Source organism: Lates calcarifer, linkage group LG19 (genome assembly GCF_001640805.2).
Source record: "Lates calcarifer isolate ASB-BC8 linkage group LG19, TLL_Latcal_v3, whole genome shotgun sequence".
Lineage (NCBI taxonomy): Eukaryota > Metazoa > Chordata > Actinopteri > Centropomidae > Lates > Lates calcarifer.
The window spans coordinates 672,768-688,978 of NC_066851.1; the positions used below are offsets into that span (position 1 = coordinate 672,768).

Here is a 16,211-nt window from a genome sequence, read left to right on the forward strand (position 1 = left end):
TATAACTAACTATTAATAGAATATCCTCACAGGCTGGAGTACATGGTCTCTGTCCTGACACCACACATCTGTGAAGAGACTAGGAGGAAGCTGTCTACACTGTCCGTCTTTGTACTGGAGACTCAAACAGGTCAGTTTACTGAGCAGAAAAGAAAGTTGTTATTTGGCACGTATGCTGTTAATGATGAATATCCAGATACTTTTAGGTAGATTTCCATGAGTCAGTCAGAATCAGACGCTATTAAATTCGAACTCATTTGATAATAAAGATGATAAAGTAAAGAACACATTGAGAGACATGACTGAGGGGGAAATATGGGTTGAAAGTTGAATTGACCTTTTTCACAGCGGTGGTTTTGACTTGTAGACAGCAGTTTCATGATCAAATTTCTGTCTCAGCTATTTGATGCTTCTCTAACAAGATTGAAGGTAGAGCTGTGGAATCAGACACACCAGTGTACCGAGGAGGAGGCAGCCGTCAGAGCTTTGTTTCAGCTGCAGCTGATAGAGGCCCTGCAGCTGGGGTGGCGTGGTTATCTTGATCTGCTGGAGCTTGGTGATGACTGGTGTGGAGACAGAAGTCGCTTCACTGCAACAAACTTCACTTCTAAACATGTTTAAACTGGTTCATGTATTATAATTCAACTCACAGCAGTTCATGAAATAGTCACGAAATGTAATCTATTGATTTGTGCCCACGGACACAAATTTTCCATTTGTTCGTGCCTCAAAAATAAGAAAAAACAAAACAGTTTCCGCGGCGCCGAGTCGCGTGTGACAGACAAAAATACGTGGCGAGGACACGAAAGTTATTTCCAATTGAAATACATTAGTCTGAAAGTCGTGCGGAGAGGCGCTAAAAAATGGGAAATTCTTGTCTGTGGACATGAATCAATATATTACATTTCGTGACTATTTCACGAACTGTCGTGAGACCGGGTTTAGTTGTATTATTTGTCATCTAAAGTCGCAACTCAAATTGCTGAGTCAGAATGAGCTAGAAACATGAAACTTGAGCTTGATCCATAGGGGGCGCTGCAAATGCCACAAACATGTATCGGAAAACCATAGGTGGAAAGTAACGGACTACATTTACTTGTGTTACTGTAATTGAGTAGTTTTTTGTACTTTGTACATTCTTGTACTTTTTAAAATATATTTTTTAAATTGTTTTTTGGAAGTATTGTACTTCGCTACGTTTTACATCACATCCGTTACTGAGTAAAAAAAAAAAAAAGTTGAATTAAGCGAAGCGAATTGGAGCTAGTTTAATCACAGGAAGGATGGAGACGGGCAAGTCCAGCAGTGCACCGTCAGATTGCGCTAAAGTTGAACTGAAGTGCGGAAATGAAGTGCACCCCTGGCCATATTTAAGTGACCACTTTGGCTTCACGTGCAAGAAAGGCAAAAGCTTTATTATGCAGTGTAAGCTGTGTTTGCGCAGAGGGACCAAACTGGCAGCTTATAAAAACTCCTCATCAAACCTTTGCAAACAAGTAGAGGTAAGTTATTGTTGCCTTCGTTCGTTGGTTTTCATAGTTTAGCTCATAAGAGCCTTGCTCACATTAATGAAAAAGACATCGTTGCATAACACTTCTAATGTTAGCTGGCTCTAGCAACCTCCTGCTAACTAGCTAGCAACTTATCAGTTAAGCTAGCGCTCGGTTAGCCTTCCTGACGTGATCAAAAACAGATGTCAAATCCGTAAGTGGACTGTATCAGGTGTATTTTACGGATGTATATCCAGTATGCTATAAAATAACACTTAACATCGATTGATTGAGGATAAACAGAAATCTGTTTAGGTCTTTTAGACCAGGTAAAGTTAAATTCACATAAACTGATAATTGGCAGGTCTATAATTAGTCTGTGGAAATTATGTTGGAAAGAAATTATGTCCCATAAAAATTACCACCTGTTTGATTCTAAATAGGGATACAACTTCATATACAGTCTTAAAAATGAACAATGATGTTACTGTTGTGACAGTTGTTTCAAAGTGGTATTGTTTAGGTAGGCTACTTATCTAGTGGGGACTCAGGAGTGGGTGAATGACCTGAATCTGTTCTTCAATAGATTTGAACAGTCACGTACCCTCCCCCTGCTCAGTCATCCCTGCTGCAACCCCCCTCGTCTGCTCCCCCAGTACACTGCCCCACCCCCACCTCCACACCCCTGCCCACAGTGTTCAGCTCACAGCTACCCCCCACTGCTCCTCCTGCCAAACACTCACCCCGGCCACCCACACCTTCCAACATACAGCCTTCCTGCTCCAACCTGTCCCTCATAACAACCCAGGTGAGAGAGGAGCTCAGGAGGATCAAGGCAAGAAAACCTACGGGTCCAGATGGCATCAGCTCCAGGCTCCTGAAGTCCTGCGCAGACCAACTGTGTGGGATCGTGGAGCAGCTCTTCAACACAAGCTTGAGGTTAGGAGAAGTCCCACAGCTGTGGAAGACATCTTGTGTGGTACCGGTGCCGAAGACACAGCACCCCAAGGACTTCAACAGCTACAGGCCGGTGGCGCTGACATCCCACCTGATGAAGACCCTGGAGCGACTGATTCTCGCCCATCTCCGGCCCTCAGTGAGACAGTCAATGGACCCGCTGCAGTTTGCCTACCAGCCTGGCATCAGGGTGGATGATGCAGTCCAGGTGGACCAGCATCTGGCACTCTGGATACTGGATTACCTCACCAACCGACCGCAGTATGTGAGGACATGAGACTGCACGTCTGACATGGTGGTCTACAGCATGGGGGCCCCACAGGGAACGGTCCTGGCTCCAATTCCTCTTCACCCTCTACACTGCAGACTTCCAGTACAATTCACCTCACTGCCACCTGCAAAAGTTCTCTGATGACTCCGCAGTCGTCGGCCTCATCACAAATGAGGATGACAGGGAGTACAGAGAACTGACGCAGGACTTTGTGGACTGGTGCCTGGCAGAGCTGCCTCCAGATCAATGCAGGGAAGACCAAAGAACTGGTGGTGGATTTCTGCAGGAGCAGACACTCCCCTCAACACCAGTGAACACCCAGGGAAGAGACATTGAGATGGTGACATCTTATAAGTACCTGCGTGTTCAGCTGAACAATAGACTGGACTAGACAGACAACACCACTGCACTTTATAAGAAGGCTCAGAGCAGGCTCTATCTGCTGAGGAGACTCAGGTCCTTTGGAGTGCAGGGGGCACTGCTCAGGACTTTTTATGACACTGTTATGGCATCAGCCATCTTCTATGGAGTGGTCTGCTGGGGCAGCAGCATCTCGACAGCAGACAGGAAGAGACTGGACAAGCTGATCAAGAAAGCCAGCTCTGTCCTGGGGTGCCCTCTTGACCCTGTGGAGGTGGTGGATGAGAGGAGGATGATAGCAAAACTATCATCCCTGATGGACAATGAGTTCCACCCCATGCAGGACAGTTTGACAGCACTGAACAGCTCCTTCAGCGATAGGCTGCTTCACCCAAAGTGTGTGAAGGAGAGGTATCAGCAGGTCCTTCCTTCCTGCTGCTGTCAGACTCTACAACCAGCACTGCTCCTAGTATCACCACATACTCAATAGACAATTTTCACTAGTTTTTTTCTGCACTTTAATTAACCCAAACAGCTGCTACCAGTCACTCACTGTGTGCAATTTCATTTCAAATGTGCAATATCTGTATTTAGTTCACTTTCTGTCTATGTATAAAGTTGTATATTGCTCTTCTGTTAATATTTTTTATTACATTGTCATGTTTATACTGTTGTGTATATTTTTTATAATCTTATCTTGTTTTTATTTTTGCCCTTACTAGTATTTATGTCTTTCTAACTTTTTCAATCACTTATGCTGCTGCAACAATGTAAATTTCCCCACTGTGGGACTGATAAGGATTATCTTATCTTATCTTATCTTAGTCAGTGTAGTAGTGAATGAATGACTAGTGAACTATCCATTTAATAGGAATGATGTTTAATATAGTATAGGTCATGATCATATCTTCAGGCATCTCTGAGAGATGTAATGTGAAAGATGTGATGTGTGTAGAAAACATTTTATCTATGAATGTAAATATTTAAAATTCAGTGGGTTTAATGAACATAACATTGATTTACTGATGAAAACATTTTGTTCACAGAGGAAACACCCATCAAAGCTGAAGGCTCTCAGTGACTTTGTGGCAACACGGAAGCGGGCCATGGAACTACCTGAAATCCCAAGTAAGCAAGCAAAAATAAGTGATATGATGTCAGTGGATGCAAACAGACACAGATGAAAGGTTGACAGACTCATCATCAACTTCATTTGTGAAGGTCTTCATCCATTTTCTGTGGTTGAACAACCTGCCTTTAAAGAACTTTTATTGACATTGATACATCATTATGTGTATTTTATTTTGTCAGTGCTTTAATTTGTGAAGGCTTTAATTAAAAAGAATTAGTTTGAGATTTGTATCCTCTTGTCCTTTTTGCACTAAACAAGAAAGAACTCCAACCCCGTTAAAAAGTATCTAAGTAACTTTTACTCTGAGTAAATTTTAAACAAGGTGCTTTTTACTTTTACTTGAGTACATTTTAGAATTTCACCCAAATTGGTGTGCATGCTCTGGTGTTAAATGTTAACCAATATTTGAGGTGTGACTGGTGCAAGTGGGCGTGGCCTACCAGCTATTAGATGTCTTTGAGTAATCCTGATTAAAGTCACTGGAGACATGCTGCACTATCTGCTGAACAAACACATCCAGTCAAGGTGTGTGTGTGTGTGGGGGGGGCAAACTGCAGACCTTTGAGTGCTCAGCTATTAAAATGCAGCATATGCAGTACTATTGAAATGTTGTGAGTTTCACTTGTTCTTTAAACAGAATTGAAGTATATAAAGTGACTTTGGTTGGTGCCGTCAAACCTGAAATCCGCCCGCCTGTGGATATATTTTATTTATTAATTTTTGCTTCTGTGACAGAAAATGGATGGAACAGGAGATTGACAGGTGAATTGTTGCAGTGTCAGCAGTAATGTGAAGGCTGTGGTGAAGAGGGAGCTGAGCCTGAGGGAGAAGCTTTTATTTATTTTTTATTTTTTTTGCAAATGTTTCAGGTTCTCCTAGGCGGAGAGCCGGCCGCTGCCGTGACCTGACCACAGATAAGCAAAGGAAAACGGATGGATTGAAGGTTTGTGCCTCTATCGACAGAACAGCTGATACCACAATAAAAATACCAATGTCTGGAAGAAAACTAGCTTCCTGGTACAGTCACACATGCACTGCTGTTCCAAGGTGGAGTAAAGAGTTGTTGAATTTGGGCCACAGTGTATGGAAGAGGAGGAGGCAGCCACCAGGGCTCTGTAACAGCTGCAGCTCAGAGAGCTCTGTGGCAACAGGTGTCTGAGCACAAACACACTGATCTGGACAAGATATAATGGTCATATTACAACAAATGTTACTGTGCTTCATGTCTTTTACAGTGGTTAATTTTTTGGATAATAAGAATGAAGGAACACAAGAGTGAGTTATGGGTCTCATATGGAAAGCTTTATTTCTGGATCACTGAAACAAATTTGAAAAATCTAAAGCAGTGGGACTTAATGGACTAAATGGACATACTGTCAGTAATAACATATAAAAGCTTTAGACTAAAATTATTTGATTATATGTTTAAAAAAACAACATATACATATACAAATACAACAGAGATTGGTAATGTTGGCTTTCAGAGCAACTTCAGAATCCATTCTTAAATCCTTTGAATGAAAAGGCAGAAAATACTGATCTGAGACAGTTATATTTAAGATTTTCCGTGGCCTGCATGTCTCTACATCAGAAACACTGCAGCTCTGTCCCTGTGATGCATTTTAATGCTATTGGTTTTTAATCTTTTCATAGAACATGGATTAACAGTATATCTACATTTATTTGTTCAACAAAGACAGATACTTGAATAAGATTATTTCTTTACTGTGGTCAGATGAGACCAGATTTTTTCTGTAAATACAATGCTTTGGCCACAGTTAGCTGCCAGTACTCTGACAGTGGCTGACACGCTGATGTGCCTCAGTAAGCGTATTGTTGTCATTTCCGGTTGCCAGTATTTCAGAGTAGCGTCTCTTGCTGTCTGTCTCAACTCTCTCAACAATTTTCTTTCACCGACACTACATCCCATGTCGAAATCACCAGCTTTATCTGCACATTTAAAGTTAGTGATGGGTAGATGACGCCTCATGGATTATGTGGCACATTCCCCTAACCGTGTTGACACTGTGTTGGTGTATCGCTTAATTGCGACATCTGCTGGATTTTAAAAATCATTGCAGGCAACCTGGATGAAAGTGTGAATGCTGAGCATTCACACTATTGTTCTTCTATTTCCGTAAACTTTTGGCCACTTCTTCCGTACGTTTTTCAGCATCTAACTAGTCCTGCATACTTTGTGCTATTAAAATCATTCAGGTATCAAAATGTTCAGCTCATTCAGGACATTCCTGCTTACATACAACTTTTTGATCCTATGCTTGTATGATTTTATATGATTTTTTTTAATGAATAAAAAAAATGAATGGGATCTTATGGGAGCTTTCCCAATCCCAAGGTTCCCGGTTCGATCCCCGCTTCAGACACTGAAATTTCACTGCACTTTCTGCCGTAGAAACTATTCTGCTATGAAAATGTTTCACCTTTTAAGCTTTTCACTGTTTTGCTTATTCAGCTTTTTTCAACTGTTTATGCTTTTATGCTATTTTGCTATTTACAACAATTTTACTATTTTGCAATTTTACTATCACTACAATTGCTTTTACTACCAAGCCATGCACTGTGGACTTCAGTGGCGAGATCGATAACGCGGATGCCTACCAACCCAAGGTCTCGTGTTCAAGCCCCGACCCAGACAAATATCAAAAACCCTCTAGAGAAAAGAAATAATAACAGAGAGCATTATGAACATTTTACGCTTTTTGCAGTTGTGCTATTTATACTCTTTTTGCAATTTCACTACCACTACAATTAATCTTAGCACTGCACAGTACCCTGTGGTCTTCAGTGGCACAACTGGTACAGCAGTTGCCTCTTGATCATGAGGTTGCTGATTCAAGTCCAGCAGTGGATGGTTATAGATTTTTAAAAAATAGTATTACTAACAATAATATTAATAAAGATTTAAAGAGTTTTAAGTCTGCTGTTGGTTTAAGTCCAGCAGCAGACGGGTCATGATATCACCTGCTTTTGACTTCCAACTTTTAACTTTTTCTTCTTCATTTCAACAATGATTTCAGCCATTTCCAGCATTGCTTCAGCGATCCATTCAGCTCTCAGCATTCACACGCATTTTCCAAGGAAAGTGCTAACTGAATGAAAGAAAAGTGTATATATTCCAGTTAATTTGAATATAACCAAAATAATATGACTATGACTAATAAAGTATGTTAAATGCAGAATTTACAAAAATCTTTTTTGCAAGGACAAGTGAAAAGCATGAAAATCAAAGTGATAGTTTTGTTAAAGTCATTTAGGAAATATAAGTGCTTGTGAAAGTGGGAGTTTTTGTGTACTTGTGTGTGAGGGGAGAGGGCAGGGTTTACACATTTTTATTAAGAAAGAGAAGTTTTTGTAGCATGTTGGGGTCAAGGCAATTGCAGCACGAATGCAAAAGAGTCAAAAGTTGCGCTTCCTGATAAACACAATTTGGCGCCCAACTGCCATACAACACAGCAGCTGTATTGGTTACATGATTTTTCCTAAAGACATACACGCACTGAAATGGGGTTTCATGCTTTGTGCTTGATACATGCACAGATGCTTCGGTATTGTTTGACCTATTACTATTTAAAGTAATCAAAAGCTGTTAAATCATCCATAGCTCTTTTTTGCCAGTACCACACCATTTCATGCTATTCTATATTAGCAACTTTAGCTTAACAGCTAGCCAGCTCTGCACCATGGAAGCAAATTCAGCAGATAATGCTAGCCAGCCAGTGCGGACCCTCGTAGCATATAGCTCCTGTTAGCCTTCCCCTGGTGGCTCCTGCGCAGCTGGGAAATCAGGCTGGCTGGGTGACTGTTCGTAAGGACAGGCGTAGTCGTATAGCAAAAGCCCATTGTTGATCACCATCCAGTCCACGTTACAGATACTACAGCAACCATAGTTAAATACATTCCTGGGGCCAAAGCAGGCAACATAAAATCATATTTAAAGTTGCTGACTAAGGATAAGCGTAAATATGGTAAAACCCTAATTCACGTTGGCACTAATGACACACGGCTACACTAGTCGGAGGTCACAAAAGTTAATGTGGAGTTGGTGTGTTACTTTGCAAAGACAATGTTGGACACTAGTTTCCTCTGGTCCCCTGCCCAATCTGACCAGTGATGACATGTATAGCCGCATGTCTTCACTCAACTCCTGGCTGTCGAGGTGGTGTCCAGAAAACGATGTGGGCTTTGTAGAAACTTGGAAGAGCTTCTGGAAGAGACCTGGTCTGATTAGGAGAGATGGCATTCATCCCACTTTAGATGGAGCAGCTCTCATATCTAGAAATCAGATCTACAAGCTTTAGTACTTAAAACAGATAAAGTCATTATAGCGGGTGACTTTAATATTCATGTGGACGTCAACAATGACAGCCTTAGCTTAGCATTTACCTCATTAGACTGTATTGGCTTCTTTCAATATGTAAATAAACCCACTCACTGTTTTAATCACACCCTTGATCTTGATTTGGCCTGTGGTGTTGATATTGAACATCTAATAGTCCTCCCACAGAATCCCCTCTTCTCAGGCCACTGTGTAATTACTTTGAATTGCTGTTGTTGGATTACATTTCAACAGGCAAAAATACCCTTATTAGAAATATTTCTGATAGTGCGGTAGCTAAATTCAAGGAAGTGATTCCTTTTGCCCTAAATTTATTGCCATATTACAATTTAACAGAAGACTTCTTTACTAGATTTATTCCCTCCCAACTGGATCATCTCTGTAGACAGTACTGCAGACTCACTGCATACACCTACAGACTCTTTTGCCCCCCTAAAAAAGAAAGCAATAAAGCAAAAGAGGCTAGCTCCATTGTTTAACTCTTGAGCCTGTGTACTAAAACAAACAACGCATAAACTTGAAAAAATACGGCATACCACCAAACTGGAGGAATCCCACTTAGCCTGGCAAGACACTCTTAAAATATATAAGAAGGCCCTATGTAATGCCAGAGCACTCCATTTACTCATCATTGATAGAGGAAAATAAGAACAACCCCAGGTTTCTTTTCAGCACAGTAGCCAGGCTGACAGAGAGTCACAGCTCTATTGATCCATTTACTCCTATAACCCTCAGTAGTGATGATTTCATGAGCTTCTTTAATAATAAAATTGTAACTATTGGAGACACAGTTCACCACCTCCTGCCCTCAACCAGCTTTGAGTTAAGTCAGAACACAGGACCCCAAGAAACAGCTGTAAAACCTAATCCCAACCAGGCTGCTTAATGAAGCTTTACTCTCAATTAGCAACTCTATACTATCTACTGTACTATACATTTAACCTGTCCTTACTAACAGGCTATGCGCCACAGTCTTATAAAGTAGCTGTAATCAAACCTCTTTTGGAAAAGCCTACTGTTGATCCAGATATATTAGCTAACTATTGACCTATATGCAACACCCCCTTTCTTTCTAAGACTCTGTAGAAAGCAGTTGCAAAACAGTTATGCTACTTTCTACAGGTCAATAGTTTATTTAAGGATTTTCAGTCAGGATTTAGATTGCATCATAGCACAGAGACAGCACTTGTGAAAGTTTCAAATGATCTCCTAATTGCAGCAGACAATGGGCTTGGCTCTGTATTGAACCACACTAAACTGGTTTAAGTCCTATCTATCTGATAGGCTTCAGTTTGTACATGTTCAGAACAATTCCTCAATGTACACAAAAGTTAGACAATTCTATTCACCTTGTATATGCTTCCCTTGGGCAACATCATCAGGAATCACTCCATAAACCTCCATTGTTATGCAGATTATAGACAGGTTCATCTGTCAATGAAGCTTAATGAAACCAATCAGTTAACCAAACTTCAGGCATGCATTAGGGACATTAAGACTTGGATGACCTGAACACGTCAGAAATACATTTTCTAATGACGTAGTTATGCTAGATGTTATTGTTGATCAGGATATGTCCTTTAGTTCCCCCATAAACAATTTCTAGGACTGCCTTCTTTCACCTGCCAATATTGCCAAAATCAGACATGTTCTGTCTCAAAAGGATGCCAAAAAAACTAGTCCATGCATTTGTAACTTCCAGGCTGGACTACTGTAATTCATTATTATCAGGCTGCCCCAACAAGTCTCTAAAGACTCTGCAGCTGATCCAAAATGCTGCAGCACAATTAGTGACAGGAACTAGAAAAAGAGACCATATTTCCATACCGTGTTAGCTTCCAGGCACCATCTTATCTTAAAGAGCTTATAAATCCCTACAATCCCACTAGAACATTGTTTTCCCAGAATGCTGGTTTACTGGTGGTTCCAAGAGTTTCGAATAGTAGAATGGGAGGCAGAGCCTTCAGTTATCAGGCTCCTTTACTGTGGAACCTTCTCCCTGTTTTGGTATGAGAGGAAGACACCCTCAGCACACAGTGGGCTTAAAACCTTCCTTTTTGATAAAGCTTATAGTTAGGGTTGGCTCAGGCTTGAACCATCCCTTAGTTATGCTGCTATAGACCTAGACTGCCAGGGGATTTCCCATGATGCACTGAGCTGCTCTCTCTCTCTGTATGGATTCAATTAAATTTTCAATTCATTGTTATTTATATAGCGCCAAATCACAACAAAAATCATCTCAAGGCACTTTTCATATAGAGCAGGTCTAGACTGTACTCTTTTTGATATTTACAGAGAGAGACCCAACAAATCCCAACATGAGCAGCACTAGGTGACGGTGGCAAGGAAAAACCTCCTTTTAAGAGGCAGAAACAAATTGTCTGCTGGGTCCATGGTTGGGTCAGAGTATTCTGTCACATTTTGGGGTTCAGGAAAACAGGAGAAGGACCCAATGTGCAGACAATAGTTTATTCAAACTAAACACAAAAGAAAAAGGAGAACCAAAAACTCAGCATTCAAAACGTGCATCAGCAAATTCAGCAAATAAAAAGTCCATAGAAGTAAATGCAGAAAAAACACGGGGGACACAGGAGCACAAGGAAGGTAACAAGCTACAATGTAGCTGACGCAATACTCTTAACAAAGAACTGAGGAAAGGTAGGACCATACAGTGGTGGGAAAAAGTTTTCTGACACCCTTTAAATTTACACAGTCTCAAGTATTATCATGAAATATTTGTGGAAAAATCTTTTTTGTGTTTCAAAAGGTGTGGCTGCATTAGACAGACACAAATACAAATGATATTTTTTTGTTTATTGTTTACAAGAAAAACTAACTAAACTAAATTCTTGACAGTTTCAATATGTCAGTTCTCAACATTGTCTGTATTGAAACTCGAACAAAGAACAGAGAATGTGTTCAAAGCTGAACAAAAAATAATTAAACCACCACATCATCAAATTAATATTTAGTAGTCCTGCCATTAGCACGCAGTAGAGCTCTAATCCTGGCTGGCATGTTCCCCATGAGCCTTTCACACTGTTGAGGGGTAATCTTGTCCCATTCTTCTTGAATTACTGCTTTAATTCTTCTAAATTCTTTGGTTTATGCTTTTGACCTTTTGATAATCCACCACAGATTTTCAATGGGGCTCATGTTCAGGGATTGAGCTGGTCCACTCTAAGACCTGGATACAGTGCTCCTGCAGCCAAGTTCTCCTGGCCCTGGATGTGTGGCAAGGGGCATTATCTTGTTGAAACATCCAGTTTTGACCTCGATGGAACAGTGCAGAAGGGAGCTTCTTGACAGCCTTGTAGGACTTTAGCCATGATCTAAAAGTCAGCCACGTACAGTGCAGGTGGAACACTGGACACCAGTTTGGTTTGACCACTGCTGCTGAAGCTCCTGTGATGTCATTCGGTGGTTTTCCCCCACACATGTGGATCAGGATTCATTCTCATTTCTTGGTGAAGAAAACCCTTGGACGCCCAGATCTTGGTTTGTCTTCCAAGCTGTTGGTTCATCTGTATTTCTGCAGAGTGTATCCAACTGCTGAAGGACTGCATCTACACTTCCTGGCAGCAGCTGTACCCTTCCTCACTGAGAATCTGTATCTTTACGCGTATATAGACACGGCAACAAAAATTGTATCTTTTAATAAAAAGCACTACCTTCATTAGCGGATCACTGGTACCAAAATGACCCAATACTCAAAATTTCTATTTTGTATTTCTATTATTTTTATGGAACCAACCAAGTTTTTAATGGCTTTTTTAGTATTTGTTTAGTATTTTGGCTGTGACTGTACTAAAAGAAATTGCACTTGAAGACCTAAGAGTGATTCTTAATGCAATATTTCACAAATGCATGGGGTGTCTGAAAACTTTTTTCCACCAATGTACATACACAATGGGATAATTACAAACAAAACACAGGTGGGGCTGAAAAAAGGAGGGAAAACAAGACAAATATCAGAAATAAAAACACCAAAGACCAGACAGGACAGACTTCAAAATAAAACAGGAAGTACTAGGAAACGAGAGGGAAAGGAATACTATACCATAATAAAACCAAGAAACCAGAAATGCAGGAGAAATGAGGAGAACTAGATTGTGGCTCATATTAAATCAATAATTAGCTTGTGTTTAGCCACAAATACTGTTGTTATGAAATATTTTGAAACTGAAATATCTGTGTGTGTATTGGACTGTTAAACAACAGGCCAGTTTTTTTGAGAGTGAGGATTGCTTAGCACACACCTGAAGCTGAGAAATCAAGATGGCAAGCCACCCACTGGAGAAATAGTCTGCTTCTACCAGACCAACCTACACTTCATGGAAAGGGACACTGATTCAAACACCTGGATTGGAGTTCAAAGCTATCTCCCTGGTCTGTGGTCTGTCTTTTTAGAGCTCTAGTTATTATACTGCCTCTCTGAACCTAGAATCTCGTCCAGAGCTAACTGTATAAATGCAATACTACACTTCATTGTGCCCTGCACAGATTCAAGGCCCCGTGTCAGACACAGCAAAGCAGCTCCATGGAGCCCATTGTTGTCTAAAAGGTGACGGATGGTGTTATCAGATAGTGACATACCTTGACCTTGGAGTTCAGCTTGAATGTCTTTGGATGTCTTCCTTGTCTCTTTGTCTACCATCTGCACTATCCTTATGATCAAACCTGGGGTTGTTTTGCTTCTTGCAGCCACATCCTTGGAGGCTGACTACAGTCCCATGGACCTTACACTTTTTGATAATATTTGCAACTGCAGTCACAGAAACATCAAACTGCTTGGAGATGTCTTATGCTTAGCTTTAAGATTATTATCCTACAGTTTTCTTTCTGAGCTCCTCAGACAGTTCTCTCTCCTTTGCTTTCTCTGGTCCATGGTCAGTGTGGTGCACAATGACACCAAACTACACAGTGGCACGTTTTCTCTCTTTAAATAGGCTGATTGGCTGATAAGTTGTGTTTTCTTTTGTGTTTACTTTTCTGTTTAGCATGGGAGACTTCCAGCAGTCGAGCAGGACTTCTACCAGACAGGTTATTACACAGATGACCGGGGTCACACTGGCCTACTGCAGTGTCTACAGTTCCACGAGCCCTGGTTGTCATGAGTAAGTATTTAGTAGTAGTAGTAATTTTACACCACTGCTAATAATACCCCTGACAAGTGGTGATAACAAATAATTACAGGTGAAGAATAAGACTGCATGAAATACAAGCAGCTGTGTTTGTGTTAACAGTCCAGCTCACAGTCTGGGAGTGTTTCTTCAGAGGTCTCCCTGTTGTTGTACTTATTCTCATGAAAAATGACAGAAATAGTTATGTACAGAATGAAAGAGCTCCAGATTGAAGGCTTTGAAAAGCATGTACTCCAGAACATTATACTGTTTACACCATGTTAATGGTCAGTTTTAGAAACGAAATAGGGACAGGAGAACATAGCATAATGCAGATTCCATATAAAAATATAAATTGGTATCTGTAGTATTACAGATACCAATTTATATTTTGATATGGAATGTTTATATGGAATCTGCATTATGCTATGTTCTCCTGTCCCTATTTCTTTCTAAAACTGACCATTAACATGCTCACTCACTGATTAACACAGATGCTCGAGCTAGTGATTGATTATTACTACTATTGCATAATAGTAGTAATAATAGCACTGACAGTTAAAATTCTGATTACAAGCAACAGTAATACTAGAAGCAGCACTAATAATTTTTAGTTATAGCAGCAGATGTTGAGTGGAGTTGTAGGAGCAGCAGGAGACTTGTCATCACAGATCAGACTCTACAGCTCCAGAGGCAGAAATACCTGCAGAAAGATACAGAAGAGGAGAGAGAGACGGAAGAGCACAATACTACAGGAAAGGGAAGATATTGAGTTAGTAACATGTTTATGGGATATGAATTAACACTGAGAGAGAGAAGCTCAGTTCATCATGGGAGATCTACCGGCAGTCTAGGCCTATAGCAGCATAACTAAGGGATGGTTTCAAGCCTGAGCCAACCCTAACTATAAGCTTTATCAAAGAGGAAAGTTTAAGCCTACTCTTAAAGGTACAGAGAGCGTCTGCCTCCCAGACCCAGACTGGGAGAAGGTTCCACAGTAGAGGAGCCTGATAACTGAAGGCTCTGCCTCCCATTCTACTCTTGGAAACTCTGGGAACCACCAGTAAACCAGCATTTTGGGAGCGCAGAGTCCTGGTGGGATTGTAGGGGACTATAAGGTCTTTAAGATAGGATGGAGCCTGACCATTAAGGGCTTTGTATGTGAGGAGGAGAATTTTGAATTCTGTTCTGGATTTGACCAAGTACGATAACTTCAGTTTTGTTTGAGTTCAATAGTAGAGAGTTTATTGAGTGATTCCTGATCATTTTGCCTAAGGGAAGCATATACAGGGTGAAGAGAAGGTGTGAAGGTGTCTAACTTTTGTGTATATTGAAGAGTTGTCGTTAACATGTATGAACTGAAGCCTATTGAAACCAGTTTAGTGTGGTACCTTTAATGCCAATAAAGTGCTCCAGTCTCTGTAAAAGGAATGTAATGGTCAGTCGTATCAAAAGCAGCACTGAGATCTAACAAGACAAGTACAGAGACAAGTCTGTTGTCTGATGCAGTTAGGAGGTTGTTTGTAATTTTCACAAGTGCTGTCTCTGTGCTATAAGGATCCATGAAGAGCTCAGGTCAGGTTGGCTTTCATGGTTACCATGCCTGGTTCTAACCCTGGTTTGTGTTTTCACAGAGGCATCCTGGGTACCGTTAGCGATTTGTTGGTGTAGCCTCTCTGCCTCCAAGATCTTCACCTCCACCCTTGCTATGGAGGGCCAGCAGCTGCTGGTGGCTTACCCATGTGCCCTGCTCTATGGGCTCTTTGTACTGCTCACTGTATTTTAACTATCACCAGATAAGAAAGCTAGAGGAAAATCTTTTCTTGTTTTGTACCAACAAAGTTAAGGGGAGAATGTTTTTCATTGTTATTGGTCAGTTTAGGTAAAGCAGTCAAAACCATTTGGTGGTTGAGTGCATGTTACAGAGCCTCAGCTCCACGCTGAAACTTGGAAATACACACAAACACACAAATCACCTTCATATGTTTGTATGAATGAACCATAAGAGTTCTGACTTTTTGTTTGCATATGTACTCTATGGTTTGATTTAATCTCTGTTCTATTTAGATTTTGTTTTATGAAGTCCTTACACTATTTTTAACACTTAGATGGTGAATATTTGACTTTATTTATTCTGTTCACTAAGATTTAATAAATTAAGAGTTTCCAAGATTTTCCCTTTGTTGTTTTATGCAGATTGAAAATGTACCACCGCAGTCCAAGAACCCATAAGGAGCATAAACATCAAACATAGAAGAAAATAAGTAAAGGTTAAAGTGCTTAGCTTTCAAATTTGTCCTCTGAGTATGTCAGTGGATAAACAGTTTGTCAGCTCCAGAGGCAGCATGTTACTTATGTTCCAGAGTTCATCCTGTGTCCGGTCAGCCTTTTTTAAAGCCTGTTCCAGCAGGTTGCTTCATGTTGCACCACGAGGCTCATGACAAACAGGGCTTAATTATGATGATTTCCAATTTAGAGCAATGATTAAGTGTTCACAGGCTGGAGGCAATACAGACACCTG

The 16,211-nt window shown here is 40.7% G+C and overlaps 1 long non-coding RNA gene across 1 annotated transcript; it reads left to right on the plus strand.

Annotated features, from left to right (window-relative positions):
- On the plus strand, nucleotides 1–15,862 carry LOC127143575 (uncharacterized). The gene is made up of 5 exons (XR_007815130.1): nucleotides 1–130; nucleotides 4,125–4,206; nucleotides 5,080–5,153; nucleotides 13,568–13,684; nucleotides 15,325–15,862. It is a non-coding gene; the product is annotated as an uncharacterized LOC127143575 (long non-coding RNA).
- The last annotated feature ends 349 nt before the right edge of the window (nucleotides 15,863–16,211 follow it).